We start from the raw sequence: 21,719 nt of genomic DNA on the forward strand, positions 1-21,719 counted from the left end.
TTTATTAAATAGGGAATCCTTTCCCCATTTCTTGTTTCTCTCAGGTTTGTCAAAGATCACATGGCTGTAGATGTGTGGTATTATTTCTGAGGACTCTGTTCTGTTCCATTGGTCTATATCTCTGTTTTGGTACCAGTACCATGCTGTTTTGGTTACTGTAGCCTTGTAGTATAGTTTGAAGTCAGGTAGCGTGATGCCTCCAGCTTTCTTCTTTTGACTTAGGATTGTCTTGGAGATGCGGGCTCTTTTTGGGTTCCATATGAACTTTAAAGCAGTTTTTTCCAATTCTGTGAAGAAACTCATTGGTAGCTTGATGGGGATGGCATTGAATCTATAAATTACCTTGGGCAGTATGGCCATTTTCACGATATTGATTCTTCCTATCCATGAGCATGGTATGTTCTTCCATTTGTTTGTGTCCTCTTTTATTTCACTGAGCAGTGGTTTGTAGTTCTCCTTGAAGAGGTCCTTTACATCCCTTGTCAGTTGGATTCCTAGGTATTTGATTCTCTTTGAAGCAATTGTGAATGGAAGTTCATTCCTGATTTGGCTCTCTGTTTGTCTGTTACTGGTGTATAAGAATGCTTGTGATTTTTGCACATTAATTTTGTATCCTGAGACTTTGCTGAAGTTGCTTATCATCTTGAGGAGATTTTGGGCTGAGACAATGGGGTTTTCTAAATATACAATCATGTCATCTTCAAAGAGGGACAATTTGACTTCTTCTTTTCCTAACTGAATACCCTTGATTTCTTTCTCTTGCCTGATTGCCCTAGCCAGAACTTCCAACACTATGTTGAATAGGAGTGGTGAGAGAGGGCATCCCTGTCTTGTGCCAGTTTTCAAAGGGAATGTTTCCAGTTTTTGCCCATTCAGTATGATATTGGCTGTGGGTTTGTCATAAATAGCTCTTATTATTTTGAGGTACGTTCCATCAATACCGAATTTATTGAGCGTTTTTAGCATGAAGGGCTGTTGAATTTTGTCAAAAGCCTTTTCTGCAGCACTTCTATTGTTATATCCATTTCAAAAGTGGTTCCTTCTAGAAGCACAATTATAGTAGCTGCTCTAAATTCTTTGTCTGATTCTCATATCTGGGTCATCTCAGGATTGATACCTGTTGATTTTGTTTTCCCTTATGAGTGGTTAGATGTTTTTGGTGCTATGTTTGTCAAATAATTTTGGATTTTATTGACAATTTGAGTATTATATGGGAAGACCGTAGGTCCTAAGAAAGTCCTCTGGGGAAGGTTATTTTTTGATTGTTGTTATTTTGCTTTTGTAGATACTCAATTTTGTTAGGTTCAGGCTGCAAGTTTTAGCTCACCTTTCTGGATGCTGGTTCCAATGTTAGTTACATTTTCAAGGCCTTTGCTGTGCTGCTTTGGGTCTGTCTGTACATGTGCTACTCAGAGATAACTCCAGTATGTCTTTAGCCACAAAATTAGAAGATTTCCTTCTCCATCTCTTTCCTCTCAAGTATTTCCTTCCCCCAAACTCTCTGACTTCCAATGGCTTTTTTTCCTAGTTATGTGGTCACTAGAAAGATAAGATTTAACTTGAAACTATAGTGACCATAATACCCATAATTCCCCATGATTGGGGCTGCCTTCAGGGCAAAGTGGTAGAGAAAAGAGAGAGGAAGATAAAAATAAAAGTGATTCATCTACGCTTTTTGTACTACAGGATTTCCTTTTGGTTTCTTTCTAGTTCCTCTGGCCCGAAATCTGGTTTTCCCTCAAGGTGTTAGGTACTGGAGCCATTGTTGCCACCATATTTTAGGTTCATGGCTGGGCTGCCCTTGGTGTAGAACTGGGGAAAAATAGAAAAACTGATGGGAATTTTCTACCCTTCCCATTTTTCCCAGTCCTCTTTTTATGGGGACCTCTTTTCTGGGCCCTCTGATCAGAAATACTCTTAGAGCTTTTACTGCTTGGTTCCATGATGGAACCACTCTTGAGTCAAAGTGAGAAAACAAAAGAAGAAAAATACTAAGGAAATTCACCTGTGAATGGATTTTTCTTCAAGTTTAGCTTCTCCTTCCTAATCTGCTTGCATTCTTAATTTTTTAGAGCTCTCAACTAGTTACAGTTTATGTTTTGTTCACAATTTTCAGTTGTAGTATGTGAGAGATAGTGACTGTAGTGGACTTGTTCTATCTTGGCTAGCAATGGGAGTTCTCTGTATCTATGCACGTTTGTATTGATTCTTCATAACTCACAGCGCCTGTCACCTAGGTGATGAGAAAAACTTACATATTGAGTGAAAGGATGAATGAACAAAGGAATGACAAAATAAGAATATGAAAAAAATAAAGGAAGGAGGAAAGAAAATGAATAGATGGATGGGCAAGGAACATGTGGTTCCTATAGGTGTGTCAGTCTTTAGGCATGATTCTACTTTATGGTCAGCAGATGGCAGTAGAAGACAGTGCCCACTCAGTGATTTTTTTAAAAAAATGTATTGAACACTTATTGACAGTCTACTATGGGCAAGGCCCTTTATTAGGAACTGAGAGGGGTGAAAGTGGGGAGGAGGATGGGGTCCAAAGAAAAATAAGAGTCAATTTCTGGCCTTTAACAATTCACAAGTTGACAAGTACAGAAAGATTAACCAAATTATGGACATATATGCCATATAACTAAATTACGGACATAACGGGGTGAGAGTCCATAGCCTCTACATTCATGAGGTCATGGCCCTGTCTGCAGGCTGAGAACTAGGTGGTTGGGCAGATTTTAGCTGCAGTACACTGTTCTTTGTTGGTGGGGTGGCCAGCCACTGCTGGATCAAAAGCCAAAGACTCAATTGCTTCTAGGTTCGCAGACAGAAGCTGAGTGACTACTGTAGCCTGCTTGTAGTAGTCACTTGACCCTCCGAAGGGCCTGGATGGACTCAGTTTGTTCTCATGTGGGGATGTGGGCCCAGTGTTACCAGATCTTCCATTTCTCATGACAAATCAAAAATACAAACTGATATGAAATTTCCTGATTTGTAAATGCTGGCACTAATTCACAGTTTACAGAGCACTGAGTGAGTCAGTCAAAACACATCTATGGGCTTAGAGTTGGCTCTTGAACCATCATCACTTCATGGTCTCTATTCCAGAGAGTCATCTATGAGCTCCTTTCAAGGTCTCTGCCATGGATGAGATCCAGACCAAAGTGTCCCTCCTTTCCCCGCCCCCTTCATTCCCCATTCCTTATGTACAGCGATTCCCTTAAGAGAGTGACACTTATCAGCCTTTCTCCATGCCAGTGAGCCCTCCTGATCTCTCCTCCAGGAAGGAGCTACCAGGCTGGCCAGTCAGGGCAGGTGGCTGGGTTTCAAGCACTCCATTTCTGGTGTCCTTCTTACATCTCAGATACATCAGTTTGAGCATGACCCTAAATGTTCATTGATGTGCAGAAAATATTCAGAAATTATTTTGATTTTAAAGGTTAATTTTCTTTTTAAATCTATTTAAAATTTCCCTCAAACATTTAGGTTACATTTAAAATATTATTATTCTATTTACACGTCTACATACATACTTTATTAATTGTTTACTTGTTTCTTATTTTTTAATAGTTAGATCTGAAGGAGAATTTAGATTTTGAGTTTCTCTTGCTGATTCCTTATTACAACTATCCAGGACAAAGAAAAAGGATGAATAGTACTCCACATTCCTTAAGGCCATGGAAGCTGGGAATCTGGTCCAAGGGCACTAGGGTGCCTGAGAAATGCAGTACCAAGAGGCACAGAATGTCGACTCAGGAAGGAGGTAGGATGTTTCTTTCCCTCTTTCTCTCCTCCAGTGATCAGTACTCCAGGTGGCATCGCAAAAGTCAGAAAAGTACAGCAGTTGCAAGGGCGTGTCTCTCTGAGGTTCAGCCTCAACTCTTCCGCTAAGCAGAGATGTCACTTTGGACACATTGCCTAGCCTCTCCATGCCTGAGTTTTCCTTCTGTGAAGTGGGAGTGTTCACATATCTCTGGGAGGTGTGGGGAAAGGGAAGATGTTGATCAAAGGGTCTAAATATTCAGTTAGATTAGAGGAATATATTTTAGTGTTCTATTACACTGCATGATGACCATAGCTTATAATATGTTATTATATATTTCAAAATTACTAAAAGAATAGATTTTTAATGTTCTCATTACAAAAAAGGATAAGTTGGTGAAGCAATTGATATTTTAATTAGCTTGATTGAGTCTTTCTACAATGTATACATAGAAGAAAACATCACATTGTACCCCATAGATTTACACAATTACATATATTATCTCATAGAGCTATTCTGAAGATTAAGTAAAATGTCTGGCCTAATATAAACAGGAGGTAAACAGATAGGTATTTATTTATTGTTTCTTTGATATAAATGTTGACATCAGATTTATTTGTTAAGACCAACTGTAGACAAGATGGTGAGAACCAGCAAGATGTCCTCAGGAATTCCAGCTTCACTTATCCCACAGGGCTGACTGTGGCCCCTTCAGAAGTCCAGATACTTTTTATTCTCATTTCCTTTCCAGTCTCAATGTGAACTCTTAGCAAAGAACTGGATCCTTCTCAATCAGCTATTTCCTTCCTATAGTGCTAGGGTTTCAGAGAGGCGGAAGAAGAATAGATGGGTGAGGGCCTCATCCCAGAAATCCTAGGGCCTCATCCCAGAAATCCTAGGGCCAGGCCTCTTCTGGGAGCATCAGATGCCTACAAGGTATTTATGGACTGACATCTGTGAGTGTGTCTGTTTTCTTAGTGTTGGTGTCGGGTGTGTAGAATTTGAAAGTGAATGGCAACTCTAGTGTCTTGTGTGTTACGAGCTTTCAACAGGTGGCAGAAGAGTGCTGTGAAGAGAAGTCACAAGGATTCACAATCACTCTCCAAAATAGTGGGAAGTCAAGCAAAAAAGGGTGGCTTGTTGAGAACAGTTGCGATGATTCTGAAAGCAACTCATTAGGGTTGGCAAGTTAAGCTCCAATATGAATTCATTTAGAAACTAGAAAAACAAGAAGAGACCAGTCTTCCAGATGAAAGGAGATTCTGTGTGAAAGGAGAGACTTCTAGAAGTGTGGATGGCAAACTATCCCAAAAGCCTGAGTGGTAGGGTAACATGAATGGACTTCATTTAGTTTGATTACCTGCAAGTTCAAATGTGGGTATGAAATGTAGGATCAGCTCATAGGGTGGCAGAGGAGTTGGTTACCTATACGATTTAATTGGAGAATTCCTGAATCTATTTTCTTCCACCCAGTTTCACTATTATGGTTTATCTGGGGTCAGCCTTTTCTCTAAAAGGTCACTATTATAATGCAGGTACAGGACACCCCTCCAGCCCCTTAATGACAAAATATTAACTCTTGCTAACTGATATTAATTCTTCTGATTAGTTTATGTCACTTGGAAGAGTGAATTGTCCCAAGGAAAGAATGGAGAACAGGCTAGACCTTGATATTGCTAAAGCTAGTGCTGCACTCATGGCTAGGCCTGTGTTCTTGTGTTGAATAGAAACAATTTCATAGAATGCCAACATCAGAAAAGGCACTCTGTGATCACAATAGGGGGAAAAAAAATCCACTCTATAATTCTGTCTGAGCACAGATGAAACCAAGAGCATTGTCTAAAAGTGACCACAAAAATGCCCAGTGTGCCCCTATCCTTATTGATATAAGTGATTGCTCTGCTTTACCAAGAAATGCTTTAGTCAGTCTTGTTTTATACTTCACACCTTCTAGGTAAGAATTATTAAGATACCCAGTCATGGGATCCCAACAATATCCAACACAGAGAAAAGTTCCACTTCCTTAAACTCTGTCCAAAATCACTTAACACAAGGTTTGGCAAGAGAGCACCTGATGTTCAGAGAGAGATGAAAACTAGGGAAAGAAAGTACCAAAGGAAGGGAAAGAGATGATGAAGCCAAAACCTCAGGGCTTTACAGTGGGGCCTTGAGAGGGCTCTTGTTTCAGTGTATTCAGTAACCTGAAGCCAGGGACCCTGCTTACACTGCCCACCACTGACATTTCTCCTCTGATCTAAGTCTCTGCTTAACAAAGAGGTCTGTGGATACTCTTAAAGGCTCCCCGTCTGGAATGGGGGTGAGTTTGTTCAGCTCATTCCTTCCTCTCCTTCCTGAGCAGCTGACTTATTCTGATGTGGTTTTGTGGTTATACAGTAAGCAGCACTGCTTATGTGGACATGGTGTACTTTCAGTTTCTGAAAGTGAGTCATGTTGACTTTCCTCTGAGGAGTAAGAGTGACCCTTGCTCAAAAGGACAATATGACTAGAAAGAAGAAACACCAGAGGCCACCAGTACCAGAATGTTTACCAATGTAGCCAGTCACTAGTTTTTAGGAGTAGTTTGTGTCGTCTTTTTAAACAAGGTAAACCAGGAAGAAGCATTTGGTTTTGAACCTTTGAGTATTTGCCAATGTTTGAAGTACTTATCTATTTTTACTCATCATTTAAAGTGATGTTGGTGGCTAAAGAGTTCAAGATCTACAAACATACTTAAATAAGTTTACATTTGGTCAGCCGGTACCTGATGGGGAAATTTCCAAGAGGATCACTTGCTAGTATTACATGTTTAATTTTTGTGTCTGTTAATGGCTTGTGATATTGGACTATTCATCCAGGCCCTAAGAAATCTCAGCAGGCCTATTGAGAATCAAAATTGAGGCTGTAAATAGTCGGCCAATATACAGAATAAGGGGTTTCTTGTAATCTAACTCTCCTTCGTGGTCCCATTTGGTTAATTTTTTCATGATAACGTGTAGATCCAAGATGGGATCTTGTCACCACTTCTGCGCCTTTGACAAGCATTGTTAATTGTCTTATGTTTTTCTTGCTTAGCCAGGATGTAGCCTCAAGATACTTCCCGTCACCATGCTCCTGACAGCCACTACTGTCAGATCACAGTAGATAAGTGAGATGAAGCCCATTTGCATGTCTGCCCTAGAATCTCCATTTAACTTTGCTCTTGGGCATCCAAATCATAAGAGTGCCATTGTCCTCTAATTGAGGAGACTGTCTTTCTTTCCTCCATAATTAAATCCCTCTGGGTCCAAGAAAGTGCAAATAGAATTATTGTCAAATTCTGTATCACTGAGTCATCATCACTACCTGTTGCCTTGGTAAGTCATTTGTGCAATTGGAGAGAATAAGAAAAGCCCAGTAGTGAAGAAGCATGTATTAAATAATTAGTGAGATATTCAAGACAGTTTATATTTCATAAGTTATAAAAATTGCTCTTACTTCATAGGACTGAATTTTCTTCTTTTTCCTTCCTTCCTTCCTTCCTTCCTTCCTTCCTTCCTTCCTTCCTTCCTTCCTTCCTTCCTTCCTTCCTTCCTTCCTTCCTTCCTTCCTTCCTTCCTTTTTTTGAAAGGAAGTCTTGCTTTGTTGCCCAGGCTACAGTGATCACAGCTCACTTCAACCTCTGCCTCCCAGACTCAAGCGATCGTCCCACCTCAGCCTCCTGAGTAGTTGGAACTACAGGTATGCACCACCATGCCCGGCTAATTTTTGTATTTTCTGTAGAGATAGAGTCTCACAATGTTGCCCAGGCTGGTCTGTGAACTACTGGACTCAAGCGATCTGCCTGCCTTGGCCTCCCCAAGTGCTGGGATTACAGGAGGCTGAATTTTCAAGGCAAGGCAGGTCCCCCTTTCAACTTTTGTTAGGTACGAGGCCTGTCATTTGGTAGTTGCTATAAAGTAGATGACAGCATCTATTAGAGTAGAATAGATTCAGTAGGGAGACTTACTAAACTCTTAATATTTCTGAAATTTAGTGTGTGATAGCTATTTGTGTTTCTTAATAAAATATATTTATTAAAATCATAATAGACAAGTACTGATTAAATATTGTTCTAGCTGAGAGTCTTGGTTGCAATTAATAGGTATAAACTCTAGATTATATAAGCAGAAAAAGGACTCACTGAAAGGTTCTAGAGTAGCTCAGAGAAGCAACTAGAAATCTAGAAGATAAGACTTCAATCAAAAGACAGTCACCACACTTCCATCAGGCTGGTGCAAGAGCCATGTACTTGTCTGATTCTCAGAGAAGAGAGTGGAGATTCTTTAAAAAAAATTTTTAAGTACATATCTATGCATATATACAATGTATTTTTTAAACTTTTATTTTAAGTTAAGGGGTACATGTGAAGGTTCATTATATAGGTAAACTTGTGTCATGGGGGTTTGTTGTATAGATTATTTCATTACCCAAGTATTAAGCCTAGTACCCTTTAGTTATTTTTCCTGATCCTCTCCCTCCTCCCAACCTCTACTCTCTGATAGGCCCCAGTGTGTGTTGTTCCATTCTATGTGTCTGTGCGTTCACATCATTTAGCTCCTATTTATAAGTGAGAACATGCAGCATTTGGTCTGGAGAATGGGGTTTCTTAATCTTCTGTTACGTAAACTCCCTTGGCCATAGGGTAAAGCCTATGAAACTCTTCTCAGAATAATATTTTAAAATGTATAAAGCAAAGTGCATGGGATTACCAAGGAAACCAATTCTACTGAAATATGGTTATCAAAGTAGTAAAAAATCCCAAATATATGCTACGGTAATATATGTGCTTCCTTATTAAAGCATTAAATAACGTTAACTGGTGGGTCTAATTATTAATGTAACTTCAGTAGTGATGAGTATAAATGGATCTTGGTTATCCACAAGCTCTGTAGCTTACAATATCTGCAATGAGTGTTAGAAATATTATATTATCTGTAATTTCAACCAGTGACAAAGTCACAATTACTGCTTCTACAACTGTGGTTAGTTTAATGCCTACATTCATAATTAAAGAATATTCCAAATTTTAGTTTGCAGTTAGTGCAAATAAAGTCATATTTTTTTTCTACTCATTTTCATGGATTTCTTCGAATTTTATTTATAGGCTCCAGGTTAAGATCCCCAATTTTAGACTGTGAACTTCTTGAAGGGGAAATTTTTGCTTTATTCAGTTTTGCACTTATGTTATCTCTATTTATGTAAGTGTTGTGTGTCCTTTTACTACTAATAAGTGACATATTCTTTCTTCTGAGCACTTATGCAAATATCTGATAATTGGGGCAGGAGATCCCAAATACAGTGCAGATTACCATTCGATACTGATGATTCTTGGGTTATCTTGTGCAGAAAAGCTCACTCACCTCATTCTACAGCCATACACTTCATTCCTCTTCTGAATCACACTAGTGAAATTCTGTGGAGCAGTCACTCATAGGGTTCTACCACAGGACCTGACTGCTCTTCTGGACTGCATGGACAGCCATTTCTTTGATGTTGTCTTCTGGAAGGACTTGGATTTTACAATAGCGATTGTCTACCTAACCTTCTCTGAGTAAAGAAAATTCACTCCTTTCCAGAAAGTCACAATTATTTTCTCATCTCTCTGTCATTTTAATTGCTTTATTGGAGAGTTTCTTTCTGTCATCCATTGGTTCATGTTCAGCTAGTCGGCCTTCCAGCTGACTATAATTTCTTGTTTTAAATGAGGTTAAATTTGAATTGAGCAATTTGTACTTGGTAAATATTCAAGAAAAGTTATTATGCTAACATTATTGAAGAACTTCTTGATGAATTAAAGTGTGGTTTGTCCCTTTAACATCCCACATGTCTGGTACTTGGATTCTTATATCTGCAGCTGTGATGCTTTAACTGTCATGCCTTGTTTCACAATTTATTGACTTCATTTAATAGTCGAGAGAAAATGAGGACTGGAAATGATTTATCAGATGGGATATTTCTTCTATCTACCTCTTTCCTGCCATCTTTATCTCATTACGAAATATGGAAAGTAAAGAAATACAATGTGAAATATCAAAATGTATTATAAGGAAAATCTCTTTATATGGTCAATAAAATCAGAAACAGCAACAACAAAAAGATCTCACAATGACATGAGCTTTGAAAAGCTTTTGGATGTTACTGAATACTTTTCATCTTATTGATCAAAACATCTTTCTGAAAGAATGACTAAGTTTATTTGAAATCAGAAAATCAAGCCAGAAAATTCATTCTGTCCTGTCCCATTGCACTTATTTCACAAACAATTCTTTTCTCATTGTCTAGACACAAAGAGCGGCTGTTAGAGGATCTGAGGAGTTTGAACTGCGGAGAATTTGATCACATAACTGTTTGGAATTACCACAACTCCAAGGTGTATCGGAGATTGTTATACGTCTCGAAGAGACAGGAAACTGAGGTACAGAAAATGAAAATGACTTGTTAAAGTCATCTATCTATTAACAGTCAACAACAGAATTAGAATTCTACATTTCTGAACTTCTATCCAATTGTCTTTTAAAAGGGCAGGCACGGCCGGGCGCGGTGGCTCACGCCTGTAATCCCATCACTTTGGGAGGCTGAGGCGGGCGGATCATGAGGTCAGGAGATTGAGACCATCCTGGCTAACATGGTAAAACCCTGTCTCTACTAAAAATACAAAAAAAAAAAAAAAAAAAAAAAAAAGAAAGAAAGAAAGAAAAAAGAAAAAAAAATAGCCTAGTGTGGTGGCGGGCGCCTGTAGTGCCAGCTACTGGGAAGGCTGAGGCAGGAGAATGGCGTGAACCGGAAGGCAGAGCTTGCAGTGAGCAGAGATCGCGTCGCTGCGCTCCAGCCTGGGGGACACAGCCAGTCTCCGTCAAAAAACAAAAAAACAAAACAAAAAAAAAAACAAAAAAAAAAAGGCAGGCACAAATCCATATTTATAGTAAAGAAACTTTTGCAGATTGTGCCTCTATAGTCTCCTTTTCAAAGTTTTTATTTTTCAGTTTTTCTAAAACCAACTATTTATTCACTGTGAATTCCTTTCCCCCCCGCTAGAGAGAGCACTAGCCGTCAGTTCTAACTTGGAAAGCTGAGCCTAAGCTTGCTTTCTTTGGTCATTCTGGAGCAGTTGGTGCAGACTTTTGTTTCCCTCCAGTGAAAATATAATTCATTTCAGATGAATTGTCTATTTCTCCAAGGCATTCCTGTGTAACTTTGCTAAGAATTTATTGAGGAGGTGCTATATGTAGAGCCTTGCACTTCCACTCATTTGGAGGACGGGGATGTATAACTTAAGCTATTCCTAAGGGCTTTTAAGCCGAACAGACATCCTGGTCTTTTTCCTGGGAAAGGAACTACAGAGTTTCCAGACCAGCGATCTGAAACACTTCCCAGACATAAGCTGCTTTTGAGAGATGGCCTCCTAGAAAGAAAAGTTGACCTACTCTCTCAACACATTGTCTGAAAGTCTGTTTTTGTTCATTCCAATCACTTCATGTGAGCAAAGAAAGAACTGAATTCTTGTCCTCTAGAAATAATTGCTTAAATAAAGAAGGTTTTATTTTTTTTCTTTTCCTCTTCCTTTCTTCCTTCTTTTCTTTCATTATTTTGTTTTTCCCAAGAATCTTTATTGAGGTTAGAACCAAAGAACAGAGATAGGATATGAATAAAACATGGTTTTTGCCCGAAGGAGATAGACATGTCATAAACTACAATGTAATATTTTTTCTGTAATAAGTATATCTGTAAAATTTAATGGCAGCACAAAGCATGAGTGCCTAACTACCGGGGTAATTAGGGGAGTCTTTATACTGTATGTGAAATCTAAACAGGGTCTTGGAAAATGAATAAAAGTTTGACAGGTGAGTTATTTATACTTGTAAATTAAAAATTTAATGTACCCCAAGAAATAAGTGACAGAAGCCACATAAACAAAACTATTTTCTTATTACCTTAATTAGACTTGAGGGGAAAAGAAAACTAAGGTTGAGAACTAGAAAGTGATAGAGAAGCCCAACTCCAACTCTAAAATGTGGCTTTAAGAAATTGGCCAGAGACTCTGAGCTGCCAACGGTTCTACCAAGCACTTCCTGCTTCTAGGTGATCTGAAGTTTCTGACGGGAGGTCTTTAGAGCTAGTGTCTGGCTCTCTATCAAATATCGCTTTCCTAGCCATTGGAGGGGCCCCAGCTACTCAAAACTGAAATTGTTAGTTAAACCACAGCTTTGACTACTCAGCCCCCCAAGTCTCCAGTCATACTTTACTTGTTAATTATCTCTACTCCCACACAGAACCTGCCCTTTTTTTTTGCTGGGTGATGCCAGTAAACTCACCTCTGACTAGGATTAGGTTATATGGGAGGTCAAAGCCCTATGGGATTTTTAGAATGTTTAGCAGAGTATTAAAGCATCCCTGGGGGCTGCCCCTCATAGATGTGCCAGTGTGACCTACCCCCATCCTAACTCCTCACATAAACATGGTGGCTTTCTTCTAAAGTTCACTTGCGGTAAATGGTTACGAATAAGTACACGACTAAAATGAACTATTTACTAGCTAATTTTTGGAGGCATTTTACTTTTAGGACAAAAAGCCAAGTGACAAAATAAAACTTCTAGGGGATCAATCCAGATTTTGTTCAATCACCCCAATCTTCTATTCTACATCTATTTTCCATATATGTAATTATAAATAATTAGGCTGACAACCTAAAAAAAAAAAAATGATTGTTGATTGTTTTGTACTTGTGAATGCCAAAAACATTAGAGCAATAAAAATTAAAACAATGTATACATATGTAACAAATCTGCATGTTCTGCATGTGTATCCTGGAACTTAAAGTAAAATTAAAAAAAAAAAAAAGGAAGTGACTGCAGATTAACCACAGAATTAACTTGAAAATTCTCTTCTCTATGTGTTCGGGTTAATTGATTTCTTTCTGTGAAACTTCATGTATTCTGTTTTCTTAAACTGAAAAGAAGTTTTAAAAGCATTGTTTTACATATCCAAGAAGAAAATGTAGTCAATGAAAACTAGGAATCATATTCTAATTTTAATTTAACTAATTGCTTAATATGCATTGGATAATTTTTGTTTCCTTATACCTGATCACTGCACACTTTTTATTTCAAAATGAACAGGAGGAAAATAGACACAAAAATAAATGCTCAGGCTCAGTTACAAATTCTATCTGCATTCAGCTGGTGACTTTAGATAGGGTTGATAATCCAAATCACTTGTGGAGCTTGGTAAAAATCACGCTCTTTTTTCCACTCCCTGACATTTTTATTCACTGGATCTGGCTGCCGTCTGGACATATTTATTTTGGAGAGGCATTCTGTGTGATTTTGATGCTTTTCCATTTTGAGAACTACCAGTTTAAATTATTTTCTTTTTAGTCTTTGTGTCCTCTATTGTACCTTCTCTAATTTGCTGCTTACTGTTTATTGAGCAATTTTTATTTCCTTGTATGTATTACTTCACACCTCCTTATTCCAAAAAGAACATGAACAATTCAGAAGCGATAACTAGCAATATCTAGATATCCAGTAGTTCCCAGTCAGTTACTTAGAACTCAGCATAGGGTTCCTTGGAGGAGGCAGAGACCCAAGAAAAATGGAAAAGTTTTATGTATTCAGAGACCTGGATAGGAGTGTATAGACCAGGTAGCTCACGGGGATGCGGGAGCTATGTCAAGGGTGTTTCTGGAAGGTTGGAAAAGGCCAGCTGTTTTCTAGCTACCCCTTTTCTCAGGAACAAAGCAGGGGATCATGATTCTTACGGTAGGGGAATTGATATTTTGCCTAGTTCGCTTCTTGGTTCCGTGAAGGAATTGATGGTCTCACTGGGGCCTGCTGAATGGACTGGAACTACAGAAGAAGGGCTCAACAGTCTCAATTCAAATGGTCTCACAAAGCGTAAACTCTCACTGGAATGCCGAATCGTAATCCCTCTATCCCGGCGCACAACTGAGACCAGCACCATGAATCAGGAAGTAAACATCTATCATTAGTGAAAAACTGTCCAAAGAAGTGAATCTGTCAAAAAGAGGGCACTTGAACTGAAATATTCACTCCTGTACCTGTATTCTTTTCTACTTTTAACTTAAACTTCTAATTTGAATGTACTCTAAACTTGAAATCCGGTGTCTCAGTTTTTTGCTTTCCAGACTTGGAGGAATTTCCCCAACGTCCCAATGCCCCACTGGGTTTCACTCTGCACTGGGTCTGTAGCTTTCCAGGAGTTCTATTGCTTCCTCTTCTTTCTTTCCCGTTTTTGCAAACACTGTGACACAATGACTGTCCCTCTCCTTTTATGAAACCACATAAAGTCATAACAAGCAAATGATCATACTCCAGCATGGACTTTACAGTTATTATTTTTTTTTTCTGTGTGTCTTGTGGGAGGATGGAGTGGAACTCGTCTCAAATTGACAGCATTTCTAGTTGAAGCTGTGTAATCTCTTGCCCCTTTCTCATTTTTCTTTAGGTATTGGTACAACAAAGATAATCAGTTCCTGAACCTGAATAAAAGATTTGATGGACAAGGATGAAAGGAGTTGTGGATTTTCAAAAAAGGGATTTCTCTTTCTCTTTTAACCTCTTTAGAGAGAAACATCCCTTTATTCTCAGAATTTTGAAACAAAATGTCATTTTGTTCTTTGAAAACCTGAAGTTAAATTTTATACAAAAGTTATTATTAGTAGAGTCACTACATATGGAAAAGAAGATATATTCATTGTAAGCAGCATTTCCTAGTGACAAATAGCTTTAAGATTTGTTTCAAACATAAAACACAGCTACCAAAGAGGGCAATTGCTGGATTGCAGTTGTATGGTAAGACCATGCTTCGCTTTGTAAGAAATTTTCACGCTATCTTCCAAAGCAGCTGTACAATTTTTCATTCCCACAGGCCATAAATTAGAGTTCCTGTTGCTCCACACCCTCACCAGCATTTAGTGTTGTCTGTATTTTGGTTTTGGATTTTTGCCATTCCAATTGGTATATGGTGGTGTCTTGTTTTAATTTGCAATTCCCTAATGACATATGATGTTGAAGATCTTTCCATGTATTTATCTGCCATCTGCATACCATCTTTGCTACATGTATACATCTTTTCCCTATTTTTAAATTGGGTTGTTTGTTTTTTAACTTGATATTTCAAGAGTTTTTGGTATATTTTGGATACAATTCCTTCATCAGATATTTGTTTTGCAAATACTTTCTTCCTGTCTGTGGCTCATCTTTTCATTCTCTGAAGGGACCATAGTTTAAAAATGACATATGTCATGCAAATAAGCAGTATTCTTGGTTTCCTGGGAGTGCTCAATTAAAATGTTAGGAAAGGGGTAAACGGGGAAACTTAAAAGTTAAACTCTCTTAACTATGGGAACTTAAAGAGAATGATCACAGGAGCCATAAGGGAGATTATGTGAATTATCAAATTTTGTAGAATAAAGTGGACATCCTGCCAGTGTTTGGTGCCATTTAAGAGAGCCCCATCCTGGTGGGCCATGTATGCCCTTGTTTAGGTCTGGTGCTTGCGATCTTTCCTTCTGAAACCTCTATCTTGCACTTTATTTCATTCTTCTAAGATCATTCTCTCTTGATGAATCTCCTACCATTTATATCACTGAAAGCCTGCGTTTGACACCCAATGTGTGGTACTGAATCATGAGCTTGGGCTTTAATGCCAGAGAGATTGGGCCTTAGCACTCAACTTTGTGACTTAAGAACTGTGTGACTTTAAGGAAGTTGTTAGCATCCAGCAGCCTGTTTCTTTGTGTACCTAGCTCACAGTTTTACTGAGAAGATTAAGTCATATTAAGCATTCAGTGCATTGGATGGCACTGGTGCTCAGCAAATGCCAGTTCTTTTTTCATCCTCCTTTCTTTTCCTCTAGGTTCTCTCTACCTTTATAGCCTACACTCTTTTGTTTGTTTGTTAGATTAACAATTTTCCTTGAGTCTGAATATTCCTCTAAAGAACACTGTGAGCATTCCTTCCTCCCTCCTATTGACTTTCTCTCTTTTAAATGTCCTGTGGTCAGTCCCCATGTGGTCTTTTCTGGTCTCAAGATGAAGCTCCCACACAGGAACAATGGAGGGTATTTCTTGGATCTTCACCTTCCTTTTAGCTTTTACTATTTTTGTTATTTCTAACTTTTCTGCTCTTTTTAGAGACTCTGAATTAAGGAATTCAGTGATATAAGTATTTGATGTTGAACCACTATGTTCCTAGTATTGTGACAAACCTGTGGGTCTTAAGAGAATCAAAAGATATAAATTTTCTCTTCAAATTGATGATCTACTCAGGAAGAGAAGATATATACACACAAAATAGACTTCAACATTAGACAGCATGTGTCTAAAGGTAAAGTGCGGTCAGAACGTGAGCCGATGGCTTCATGGTTTTCACTGGAATATCACATGGGTAACACCTCTTGGCTAAAGGAGTTCAGGGAGATGAGGATGGGGTTGATAATGAGGAACAACAAAGAGAGAGGATAATTCAGTGTGTGAGTAGAGTTGGGAGGAGGAGACTGGTGATCTTTGGAGGATTACTGAAAGAAGTTGCTCTAGGGATTAGGGGAGAATCTGACCATCAGGCATAGGCTCCTGGAACAGGAGAACTTCTCTTTTCCTCCCCTCCCACTTTCTTTCTGTAATTTACTTTCCTTTTTTCTTTTCTTTTTTTTTTTTCTGGTCATGAACATATATCTAGTGAGAACTGTGATATGCAGGACTTTAACCATGTGATTATTAAATCAATACTTTAAAAAATTCTACATTGTTACAAAGAGGATTTATGAAAGCTTACAAAGCTAAAAAGAAAGTAAATGAATAGGAAAAATAAGGCATTGGGAAAATAAATGTGTGGGACATTAGGTGGGTTCAGGGGTGAAACTAGAGCAGAAAATTTATCCTAGAATTTACTACACTTATTGGAGATGGGCCTGTTTAGGAACTGATATAATTGTTCACAAAGTGAATATAATTGTTCACAAAATTTCTAGGATTCATCAGGTAACAACCTGTGGTATAGGAGAAAAGCATTCATTCCTGATACTAAAGCCATGAAAAGCTTTTTCCCCACATTCTTTATAGATTAAAGATTCAGAATATAAAAACCTGACTTTGACTTTTGTAAGAATTTCATTGTGTTATAGGAAGGAAGAAAGAGAATATACACTAACCAGAACCCATCATACTCAATTTTTTTACATTAAAATTACAAGGTTTATTTTCAAATTGAATATATCAAAGACCACCCCCCCCCCCAGCATTTCTTTATGACTCATGGAGCTAAGGAGGGGATCTCATGACACTCAAGAAGGGAAGATGGGAGATCTTAACATTCAACTTCAAAAATAATCCCCTCTCCTCTCTCACCTTCTGCTAGGGGCTGAATTGCTTCCTCTCAAAATTCATGTGTTGAAGCCCTAAGCCTCAGTACTTCAGAATAAGATTGTATTTAGAGATAGGGCAGTCAAGTTAAATGATGCCATTAAGGTGAGCCCTAATCCATTGTGACTGGTGTTCTAATAAGAATAGGTGATGAGAACACAGAGTGAAATAGCAGACCCAGGTATGCACAGAGAAAACCATGTGAGCACATAGCAGGAAGGCTGGTATCTGCAAGCCAAGGAAAGAGCCTCAGAAGAAACCAAACCTACTGACGTCTTGGTCTTGGACTTTCAGCCTCAAGACTGGGAGAAAATTAATTCCTACTATTTAAGTTACCCAGTCTGTGATATTTTATTAGGGCAGCCCTAGCAAACTAGTACACCTTGCAATTGCTCTTATAGGCCACAACAAAATTCCCCTTGCTTAAATTTACTGTGATCATGTTAATGTTCTCTTTAAAAACCAAATGTTTCATCTTCTTATTCTGATTTTCACAGTCTTCGAAAATTTGGTTCCAACTTTTTCCCTACTTAAGTCACGCTATACAGAACTCGTCTAGCAAAATTGCTTAATCCATCACCCTCCTTCATCCCCAGGTGTGCTTTGTACTTTATATGTTCATGTCTTTGCTAATTCTACCTGGACTCTTGCCATGTTGATCCTTAACCCATCAGTGTGCATCTCAAATATGCACTCATCCGCAAAGCTCTTGGTTACCTTAACTAGCATATCGTCCTCTCCTGAATTTTTGTAACATATTGTCATCATTTATTCATGTCTTATTCCTCTCTTTTGGAGGTAAGATCCTAGAAGGCACAAATCATGTTTTTATACCTATGTATGAATTTCCCAGCACAACACCTTCCAAAAAGAAGGTGATCCATTTCTTCATTTATTCATCCATACATTCTGTTAGCCACATATTGTATTAATTTCAGGGGCTGCAACAGAGGACAAACAGATGTAGTCTCTGTCCTGTGGAGCTCACATTCCATTTGAGGCACAGATAAATGAATAATTAAGCAGTTATGTTGTTGCCAGCATCTCCGATGGAGAATGATGCTGTGATCTATGTCAGGTAGCATGCTCGGAGAAAGCCTTCTGTGGTTGTGTCATTGACATGTAAAATATGAATAAACCAGCCCCATGGCAGGGGATAAGCAGGGGCTCAGCTCTTGGGGCAGGGGTGAGTTTGGGGTCCTCCCAGGGGTGAATTTGGTGTGCTCCAGACTGGCGTACTGAGAGCGCTGTGAACAAGAGGGAGGATGGAGAGGAAGGCCAGGGTCAAGTCCTGCAAGGCTTAAGTCCTTTTGAAGCTTTCAAAGAATATTAAGCAGGGAAGTGTTCAAAACACAATTCTAGCATCGCTACTGTAGAAAGGATGAATTGTCAAAGCGAAAGCATGGAAACACGTTAGGAGGCTATTGTGGTACTCAAGTTAAAAGTAGTGGCTCATGAATGGGGATGGTGATAGTACAGAAAGAGAGAAGTGGGTAGGCATAGGATATCCTAGAGGCAGAACTTACAAATGGATAGGATGTGAGGAAGGAGAGATATCAAGGATTATCCCCAAATTTCTGTCTCCACTAACAATTTTTTTACTTTTAAATTTTTTATTGAAAAGTAGGACTTGGGCACTAAAAAGTATCTTATAACACATACACACATACACACACACACACACACACACACACAAATCTCCCAACTTTGCTAAATTACAGCCATCGGGGATAATCTCTTTAATAATTGAGTACATCTTCCAGAACATTTTAGTGCTTGTGTGTGTGTGTGTGTGTGTGTGTTCATAGTGAAAAGAAAAAGAATGTTATTTAAAACAAAAACAGCTACACCCATTTCTACCTTCCACAGGTATAGTATAAATCTGTCTTAAGTAAAGAGTGTTTTGCTGTGAAAAATCACCTTTATTAGTGTTTTTGATGAGTAACCTGGTGAAAGAGGGGAAAACAAAGGGAGAGATTAATTACCCTGCGTGGTAAAGTATGGAGACTAATACACATGGGCAGTCTCTCTCACAGGTTCAGAGGGGAAAAAAAAGGGGGGACATACACGGAAGAGGCATCCAACATGAGGCCTGAGGAAATTGTTGGCATGTAAGGCATTGTCTGTGGTGGAGATGGCCAAGGATCTTTAGGATAGCAATAACTACTATCTCTATAAATTTCTCAGCTCCTCTGTACTTCTTCCTAAACTTTCATTAAAATTTAATTACACACAACAAAGTGCTTTAGGGAATAAAAAGAAGATTGGTATTCAGGGTGGGAAAGGCAGTGTTGGAAGGGGAGAACAGGCCCAAGAGTGAGAGCCTGGTAGTCATGGAGAGTCAGGCTCTGCAGAATGAACTGATGGAGGGACAGTAGACATCACTCCATTTTTCTGTCTTATGACCAAGGAAATCCTGCAGTTTGGAACTTGGTGATTTGAGAACTGGACTAGGGCCATTTTATTTGGGTAGTTAAAAAACATACTTCGGAAGGCTGGAATGTTTAGGGATCTAGGCAGTGAAATCTGATTGTGTGTGTATTTATCATTGGAGAAACTTCTCATGCATCTCCAACATATTACAGTTATAGATAACTCTATCTATAGCTGAACATATTTCCTGAACATCCCTCACTAGGTTTCTAGACATAAAACAAAATTCTTATGATACATTTCTGAACTGTGAGTTGTAGTTCTTTCATCGCTTAAAAAACATCAGCATCACTGGAAAGGCATGGCAATGCTGGTAAGGGGCAGGGAATCTCCGGAATTTCAGAGTCTCAGTTGCCCCATAAATAAGAGATGGCAGAATTGTTGCATCACTTTTAAATTTGGATTTTTCATTTATGGCAGCTCCTGCACTTAATTATTCTGTATCTGAAAGGTCACTAGAAACCAAGAGAAAAAAAGTAGTGTGGAAACTGAAAAAAAAAGTTTAACCAATTTCCATTCAAACAAAGATCCCTTCTTGCATTTTTGTTCCCTTTGAGGAGGTGATGAGGCAGAGAGAGGTTGTGGGGAACAAGGTGGTTATTGTTTTTGTGAAACTCTTTGGTTTTGACTCTGACCTTTATCTTATAGTGGAAGGTAGGGCGTTCTGTATTAAATGGAAGAAACTTGTGGTTAAGGAGTAGAGAAGCAGTAATTGGAGAGGCTGAGATATGGTCTACCAGAGACCCCATATTGGCTAGTGAGAATCACTTAGCAGCAGTATATAAGCTTTAATTAGGACAATAGGGTGACTTGTGGCTGAATTCCAAGGATCAGTATTGTTGAGACATTTTATAAGCTTGAGAAATTTGATTTATTGCCAGCCTTGATCAATACTACTCTTTCTCCTCCTAGCTACGTTCATAATTCCTCTTGCTTCTCATTCTCCCAGTTCAGGAAAATGCTGGCATCTTCAGATGCCTTTAGAAAAGACAGGCAGGGTTCCTCAAGTCCATACATAGCCACGTCCTCCCAAACATGCCTATTGCCATAAACTCTCTTATGTCCTCAGAAAGTAGGAGGAATAAAGGAAGAGACGTAAACGGTTTTGAGATCAAGTTCACCCTTCAGTATTCCCTAGGCTTATCATATGTGTTAATAAAAGTGGGGTTCTCTTCTTGTTTCCGTAGTTGACTTTGGGAAACTTTTGAAGAACCTAGGTGGTTTTTGTAATAAAGTACCTGTTGGCATTGTGGGAACTAAACTACTTTGACTGTGTTTCCGTAATATTAACATAATATATAATTGTTGCTTTCAATCATTATAGTTTATTGTTCTAGGTTCTGTATTTGCATGCTGACATGATGTAATTGGTTGAGCTCATTTTTTTGTTTTGTTTTGTTTTCGTGAAGATTCTTCCTTGGAAGTTAGATTTGTCATTCTCTAGTGAGCTATTCAGAAAGCACAGTTGTATTAGGACAGCAAATTATTCATGAAAGTGATGATTCTGGCAACTTGTCAGAAGGGAAAACCAAATACCCAAATGAATAAATCTGTTTTCCCCTTTCCTACAAGTTCAATTCATCTCTATCCCACAGAATCCACTGTAAGACTACAGAAGGTGCTGTCCCTGATCCCAGCTGGGGAATTTCTTGGTTCTTTCCAACAATTATGGTTTACCAAGAATTGTCCTTACTCTGCGCTATAATCTATGTCATCAGTAACACTGTGCTTGTTCAAGGAGTTGTCTGCTTATGGACTTGTCTGCTTACCAGACTTAAAGCTCCTTGAAGACTTGGGTAGCATTTTCTTCATCTCTTCATCCTCAGGGATGGCACATTGTAAAGGAAGACTTTACTTAGGGGTGCCCAGGAGTTTAATTTGCATGCCCACCTCAGGAAACCTGCTATATGAGGGCAGACCAGCGGTAGCGTTTGCATTAGGATCTCCTGGGCTAACTGGAGAGAGACATTCTGGAATTGATGATACCAAATAAAGAGTTATTTAGATAGAGAACAATGACTTGCAGGATAGGAGGAGAGATGTCTTGGGAGATGGGCAGCGAGTGCCACTAAAATAAAATGTGGTGGTGGCTGGGATGCTGGCTTATAATTAGGGAGATCTGTT

At 38.7% G+C, this 21,719-nt stretch overlaps 1 protein-coding gene across 5 annotated transcripts in view; it reads left to right on the forward strand.

The window, feature by feature from the left end:
- LOC105484432 (uncharacterized) overlaps positions 1-21,719 on the forward strand; it is a 334,675-nt gene that overhangs the window by 14,203 nt on the left and 298,753 nt on the right. For all 5 annotated transcript variants that reach the window (XM_071075681.1, XM_071075702.1, XM_071075682.1 and 2 more), the window contains exons 2-4: positions 3,635-3,763; positions 7,371-7,480; positions 10,064-10,196. The gene's annotated coding sequence lies outside the window, so the exon portion shown is untranslated. The remainder of the gene's footprint in view (positions 1-3,634; positions 3,764-7,370; positions 7,481-10,063; positions 10,197-21,719) is intronic.

This window comes from Macaca nemestrina, chromosome 1 (assembly GCF_043159975.1).
Source record: "Macaca nemestrina isolate mMacNem1 chromosome 1, mMacNem.hap1, whole genome shotgun sequence".
Taxonomy (NCBI): Eukaryota; Metazoa; Chordata; class Mammalia; order Primates; family Cercopithecidae; genus Macaca; species Macaca nemestrina.